Raw genomic sequence first — 7,116 nt, 5'->3', positions numbered from 1 at the left:
TTGCATGGAAAAATAATTCTATTCACTAGACCTGTAACTTCCTCTTGACCCCTAAATTGTCTTTTTTGGAAAGTTAATTTTTGGTCTGATTCAAAGGAGAGCCACAAGAATGATTACTGGATTAGAAATTAGCATGGGGAAATAGTTTTTAGTTTGTGTAATGACCCATCCACTCCCAGACTTTATTCAAGCCTAATTGAATGTTGTCCAGTTTGCAAATTAATTCCAGTTCTGCAGTTTCTCATTGAAGTCTGGTTTTGAAGTTTTTTTGTTGAAGAATTGCGACTTTTAGGTCTGCAGTTGCGTATCCAGGGAGATGGAAGTGTTCTCCGACTGGTTTTTGAAAGATATAATTCTTTATATCTGATTTGTGTCCATTTATTCTTTTGCATAGAGACTGTCTGGTTTGGCCAATGTACATGGCAGAGGGGCATTGCTGGCACATGATGGCATAGATCACATTGGTAGATGTGCAGGTGAATGAGCCCCTGATGGTGTGGCTGATGTGATTAGGCCCTAGGATGGTGTCCCTTGAATAGATATGTGGACAGAGTTGGCAACGGGCTTTGTTGCAAGGATCGGTTCCTGGGTTAGTGTTTTTGTTGTGTGGTGTGTGGTTGCTGGTGAGTATTTGCTTCAAGTTGGGGGCTTTGTTTGTTTGTTTGTTGGTGAGTATTCGCTTCAGGTTGGGAGCGGATGGGTCATTACACAAACAAAAAACTATTTCTCCATGTTAATTTTTCACCTACTGTTACTCTCACCTTCTTGTCAGTTGTTTGAAATGGGCCACCCTGATTATCATTACAAACGTTTTTTTTCTCCTACTGATAACAGCCCACCTTAATTGATTAGTCTTATTAGATTTGGTATGGCAACCCCCTTTTTTCATGTTCTCTGTATATATATATATATATATATCTTCCTACTGTATTTTCCACTGCAAGCATCTGATGAAGTGGGTTTTAGCCCACGAAAACTTATGCCCAAATCAATTTGTTAGTCTCTAAGGTGCCACAAGTACACCTTGTTCTTTTTGCTGATACAGACTAACACGGCTATCACTCTGAAACCTGCCTTAGAGTGAGAGTCTCAAGGAGCTCAATCTATTTAGAATCATAGAATCATAGAATATCAAGGTTGGAAGGGACCTCTGGAGGTCATCTAGTCCAACCCCCTGCTCAAACCAAGACCAATCCCCAACTAAATCATCCCAGCCAGGGCTTTGTCAAGCCTGACCTTGAAAACCTCTAGGGAAGGAGATTCCACCACCTCCCTAGGTAATGCATTCCAGTGTTTCACCACCCTCCTAGTGAAAAAGTTTTTCCTAATATCCAACCTAAATCTCCCCCACTGCAATTTGAGACCATTACTCCTTGTTCTGTCATCTGCTACCACTGAGAACAGTCTAGATCCATCCTCTTTGGAACCCCCTTTCAGGTAGTTGAAAGCAGCTATCAAATCCTCCCTCATTCTTCTCTTCCGCAGACTAAACAATCCCAGTTCCCTCAGCCTCTTCTCATAAGCTTAACAAAGAGAAGCTGAAGGGGTGACTTGATCACAGTCTGTAAGTACCTACGTGGGGAATAAATATTTCATAATGGGCTGTTCAATCTAGCATAGGAAGGTCTAACATGATCCAGTGAACAGAAGTTGAACCTAGACAAATTCAGACTGGAAAGGAGGTGTAAATTTGTAACAATCAGAGTAACTGACCACTGGAGCAATTTCCCAAGGGTCGTGGTGGATCCTCCATCACTGGCAATTTTTAATTAAGCTGAGATGTTTTTCTAAAAGCTCTGCTCTAGGAATTATTTTGGGGCAGTTCTCTGGTCTGTGTGATTGGGGAGGTCAGACGCGATGATCACAATGGTCCCTTCCAGCCTCGGAATCTGTGAATCTGTCATTTTAACAAAATATATTAGAGTCTTGGTTTTTTTAATTTTTAAATCATTTTGGGGTGTTTAGTTCTTTATGATATGTCCTTTTCTACGTCTTTGTGTCATTATTCTTCTCATCATGTCATCTTTGCTCCCAGTGGAGCTTTCTCTATGTGTTTCTTGAAGATCAAGGGGTCTATGCAACAAATAATAAAATTTTCAAAAGTGCCTAAGTCCTATTTTTAAAAGAGTTTAGGCCCGTAGGAACCTCGCTAAGAGTCAAACAGAATATAACATAACATAACCCTGTTATAGTCTTGGCCTTCACAACATCCTTTGGCAAAGAGTTCCACAGGTTGTCTGTGTGTTGTGGGAAGAAATACTTCCTTTCGTTTGTATTAAACCTGCTGACTATTAATTTTATTTGGTGACCCCTAGTTCTTGTGTTATGGGAATGATTAAATAACACTTCCTTATTTACTTTCTCCACACCAGTTAGGATTTTATAGAGCTCTATTAAAACCCTCCTTACTCATCTCTTTTCAAAGCTGAAAAGTCCCAGTCTCATTAATCTCTCCTCATATGGAAGCTGTCCCATACCCCTAATAATTTTTGTAGCCCTTTTCTCTATCTTTTCCAATTCCAGTATATGTTTTTTGAGATGGGGCGACCACATCTGCATGCAGTGTTCAAGATGTGGGCATACCATGGATTTATATAGAGGCAATATGATATTTTCTGTCTTATTATCTTTCCCTTTCTTAATGATTTCCAACATTCTGTTCGCTTTTTTGACTGCCGCAGCACATTGAGTGGATGTTTTCAGAGAACTGTCCACAATGACTCCAAGATCTTTCTTGAGTGGTAACAGCTAATTTAGACCCCATCATTTTATATGTGTAGTTGGGATTATGGTTTCCAATGTGCATTACTTTGCATTTATCAAAACTAAATTTCATCTGCCATTTTGTTGTTGTTTTGTGAGACCCTTTTGTGGCTCCTCGCAGTCTGCTTTGGACTTAACTATCTTGAGTAGTTTTGTATCATCTGCAAATTGCAAATTGCCACCGCGCTCTTAATCCCTTTCCCCAAATCGTTTATGAATATGTTGAACAGTACTGGTCCCAGTACAGACTTCGCTATTTATCTGTCTCCTTTCTGAAAACTGACATTTTATCCCTACCCTTTGTTAGTTAGTAGTCCTGCAATTTCACATTTGAACTCCTTCGGAACACTTGGGTGAATGCCATCTGGTCCCGGTGACTTATTATTGTTTAGTTTATCAATTTGTTCCAAAACCTCCCCTAATGACACCTCAATCTAGGACATTTCCTCAGATTTGTTACCTAAAAAGAATGGCTCAAGTTTGGGAATTGCCCTCACATGCTCAGCCGTGAAGACCGATGAAAATAATTCATTTTGTTTCTCCGCAATGGTCTTATCGTCCTTGAGTACTCCTTTAACATCTCAATCATGCAGTGGCCACTCTGGTTGTTTTGCAGGCTTCCTACTTCTGATGTACCTCAAAATATTTTTGCTATTACTTTTTGAGTCTTTGGCGTTCCTAATTACATTTTTACACTTCATTTGCCAGCATTTATGCTACTTTCCATTTTCCTCAATAGGATTTAACTTCCACTTTTAAAGGATCCCTTTTTGCCTCTCAAAGCTTCTTTACGCAGTTGTTTACCCACTGTTCCGTGCTAGGCCGCAGGCCTATCGGGAGTGCTCCGAAAGAACGAGGCCTACACGCAGCAAAGCAGCGAGTTATTGGCTTTATTGAAGGTAAGTGACACACCCTCAACGGGGACTCCAAGCGTTGCTGTCATGGAGGCAGGGAACCCAGCGCACCGGAGCTCTGCCTGGGACGGAGTCCGACGAAGGGGTTCACAGCGATGCTTAATAAGCGGTACACTTAAACAGCTCATGAATATATAATTAGGTACTTTCCAAAGGGGCTTTCCACTACTTGGCAAAGGGCCATGCAGGGCAGACAGAACCCATCTAAAGCTGGTTGTGGCCGGATTTTCATGTCCTACAGTGACCACTCGGCACCGAGAAAGCAGAAGTTCCCTAGCTAGGTCGTAACAAAGTCTTCCGCAGTACCTTACACCCACGGTGCACTTTTTTGGTTCTCTTATTGCAGCTTTCAGGGATTTCACTTTTGGCGCTGGACCTTTTCATTTCTTTTTTACTAACTTCCTCATCTTTGTGTAGTTCTCTTTTCTGAAATTAAATGCTACAGTTTTGGGCTGCTGTGTTGTTTCCCTCGCCACAGGGATGTTAACTTTAATTATATTATGGTCACTATTACCAAGCGGTTCTCCTTGGACGAGATCCTGTGCTTTACTTAGGACTGAATCAAGAATTGCCTCTCCCCTTGTGGGTTTCAGGACTAGCTGCTCCAAGACGCTGTTAGAATATTGCTATTCAGGCCTCCTGTAAACCCTAGACTTTAAGAACTTAGGTGTCTTTTTATCACTTAGCTAGTTACATGGGTATAAAACAAAGAATCAAAATCACAATCTGCCTGTGTCTGGGCCTTCTCTCACTAGGATAGTCTGAGGCCTTGTTCTTAGGCGAAGGCCTTTGACTAAGCAGAAGGGGCAGCCATAAGCTGGGAAGTGAACGGTCACGTCCTCACATCCCAAGCCAGTCACATTGAAATAAGGTGCTATTGGGCTGTTACGAATACAATCCTATCCTGATAGTGCCATTCACCATCAGATAAAGATGGTTAGAGAAAACTTAGTTTGATAGCATCCTGTCTGACAAGAAATTACTTATTAATAGTTGGGGTTGTGAAACCCTCATTTCTGTATGTTTTATCTTTATGGCCCCCACTTTTCTATTGTTAATCTGTCTGGTTCTCTAATTGTTTCTGTCTGATGTCTAATTAATTTCACTAGCTGTAAGTAAATTAGGATAGTGAAATATAATTGGTTAGAGAATTATGTTACAATATGTTAGGATTGGTTAGTTAAATTTTAGTAAAATGATTGGTTAAGGTATAGCTGAGAATATTACTATATAAACTGGGGTCAAACAGGATGTGGAAAAAAGGGACAGAGGCAGTCATCAACATGTGCCAGGAAACTTTATTTTTGCGTCCCGTTCTAAGGTAATATGTACCCAGTCAATATGGGGACCGTTTAAATCCCCCATTATTATTGAGTTTTTTATTTTAATAGCCTCTGTAAACTCCCTGAGCATTTCACAGTCGCTATCACAATCCTGGTCAGGTGGTTGGTAATATCTCCCTGCCACTACATTTTTATTATTCAGGCATGTAATTACTATCCATCGAAATTCTATGGTACAGTCTGGTTCATTTAAGAATTTTACTTCATTTGACGCTACACTTTCTTTCACATATAGTGCCACTCCCCGCGCAGCATGACTTGTTCTGTGATATATTTTGTAACCTGGTATTACTGTCTCCCGTAGATTATCCTCATTCCACCAAGCTTCTGTGATGCCTGTTGTATCAATATCCTCATTTAATACGAGGCACTCAAGTTCACCCATCTTATTATTTAGACTTCTAGCATTTGTATATAAGAACTTACATGTCACTTTTTAGCTGTCTGCCATTATGTGTTGTAACTGAATTGACTTAGGCTTCTAGTGGTGAGATTTTCAAAAGCACCTATGTGAGTTAGGTGCTTAACTCCTAACTTCAATGGGAATTTGGCACCTAACTCTCTTAGCCGTGTGGCAGTGTCAGGCCAGATGGCTACAGGAGAGTGATAGAAGGCAGATATATTAGCCCCAGGTTAAGTAGGTCCCTTTTCCCTGGGTAAGGTAACAGGGAAGGTTCCAGAACAATCAGGAACCTTCTGGAGACAATTAAGACAGACAGACTGATTAGAACACCTGCAGCCAATCAAGAAGCTGCTAGAATCAATTAAGGCAGGCTAATCACGGCACCTGAGTTTAAAAAGTAGCTCACTTCAGTTTGTGGTGTGCGTGTGAGGAGCTGGGAGCAAGAGGCACTAGGAGCTGAGAGTGAGAACGTGGACTGTTGGAGGACTGAGGAGTACAAGCATTATCAGTCACCAGGAGGAAGGTCCTATGGTGAGGATAAAGAAGGTGTTGGGAGGAGGCCATGGGGAAGTAGCCCAGGGAGTTGTAGCTGTCGCACAGCTGTTCCAGGAGGCACTCTAGACAGCTGCATTCCACAGGGCCCTGGGCTAGACCCCGGAGTAGAGGGTGGGTCCGGGTTCCCCCCAGATCCTCCCAACTCTTGGTCAGACACAGGAGGAGTTGACCTGGACTGTGGGTTCATGAAAACGGCTAAGCTGAGGGCTGCCGTGAAGCTCCAAGGTGAGCCAATCCGCCAATAAACGCAAGACCCACCAAGGTAGAGCAGGAACTTTGTCACAGCCACTTTTAAAACTCTAGTCCTGCCTCTTCATTGCCGAGCCCGAGCCTTCAAACCTCATGAGACACCCCGTAAAACCTCATGAGATTGGTTTGAAACGAAAGACATCTGGGTTCTTCTTTTTTGCCTCCTGATTTTTTCCAGGTGGCCATTTCAAGCTTTTCTCTGCAAGAACAAAGGCTGGAAACTTACTTTAAAAAAAAGAAAAGAAAGCTGAAATTCCCACCTAATCATCTTATTCCAGGATCTGGGGCTTGGAGGAAAAGGACAAGCATGGCAAATGCTGCAACTAAATTGTAAGAGTCGTAGAGGCTACAAAACTCCACCGAAAATTTCAGAAAACCAGAAATATCCAGTTCTATTTTGGAAGGCAATGAAGTGAGGAGGTATTTAAAATATTGGAGACTTTAAATAAAATGTGGGTGGCTGTGGCACTCTGTACCTCAAAACAATACCGTGGAACCCCCATATTCACCACTGAATATATGAACAAAGTCTGCCTTGTGAGGTATCATTAAAAAAGTCTTGATCTATTTATTATTAATATCCTCTTGAATTGTACATGCTGTCATTGTATGGGGAGTTATAAAGTTTTGCTATGTGTATGTTACTGAAATAAGTTCCGATGTTGGGAACACCCACAACCAGCCTTTCAGGTATGACAGTGGAGGAGCCAGACAGCGTTAATGTCTCATCAGCACACATCCAAGAATCCACTATCTAAGGAACTGTATAAAATGGAGATGTCTCAGAGAGAGAACATAGACAATGGAGACTGTTTGACCCACATCATAGCAAAATATATTTCCATCAAGCTGGAAGAAACTACAAATGAGGTGAAATGACATCGCCACT

Source organism: Lepidochelys kempii, chromosome 24 (assembly GCF_965140265.1).
Source record: "Lepidochelys kempii isolate rLepKem1 chromosome 24, rLepKem1.hap2, whole genome shotgun sequence".
Taxonomy (NCBI): Eukaryota; Metazoa; Chordata; order Testudines; family Cheloniidae; genus Lepidochelys; species Lepidochelys kempii.
Note: the sequence above shows the minus strand (reverse complement) of the source record.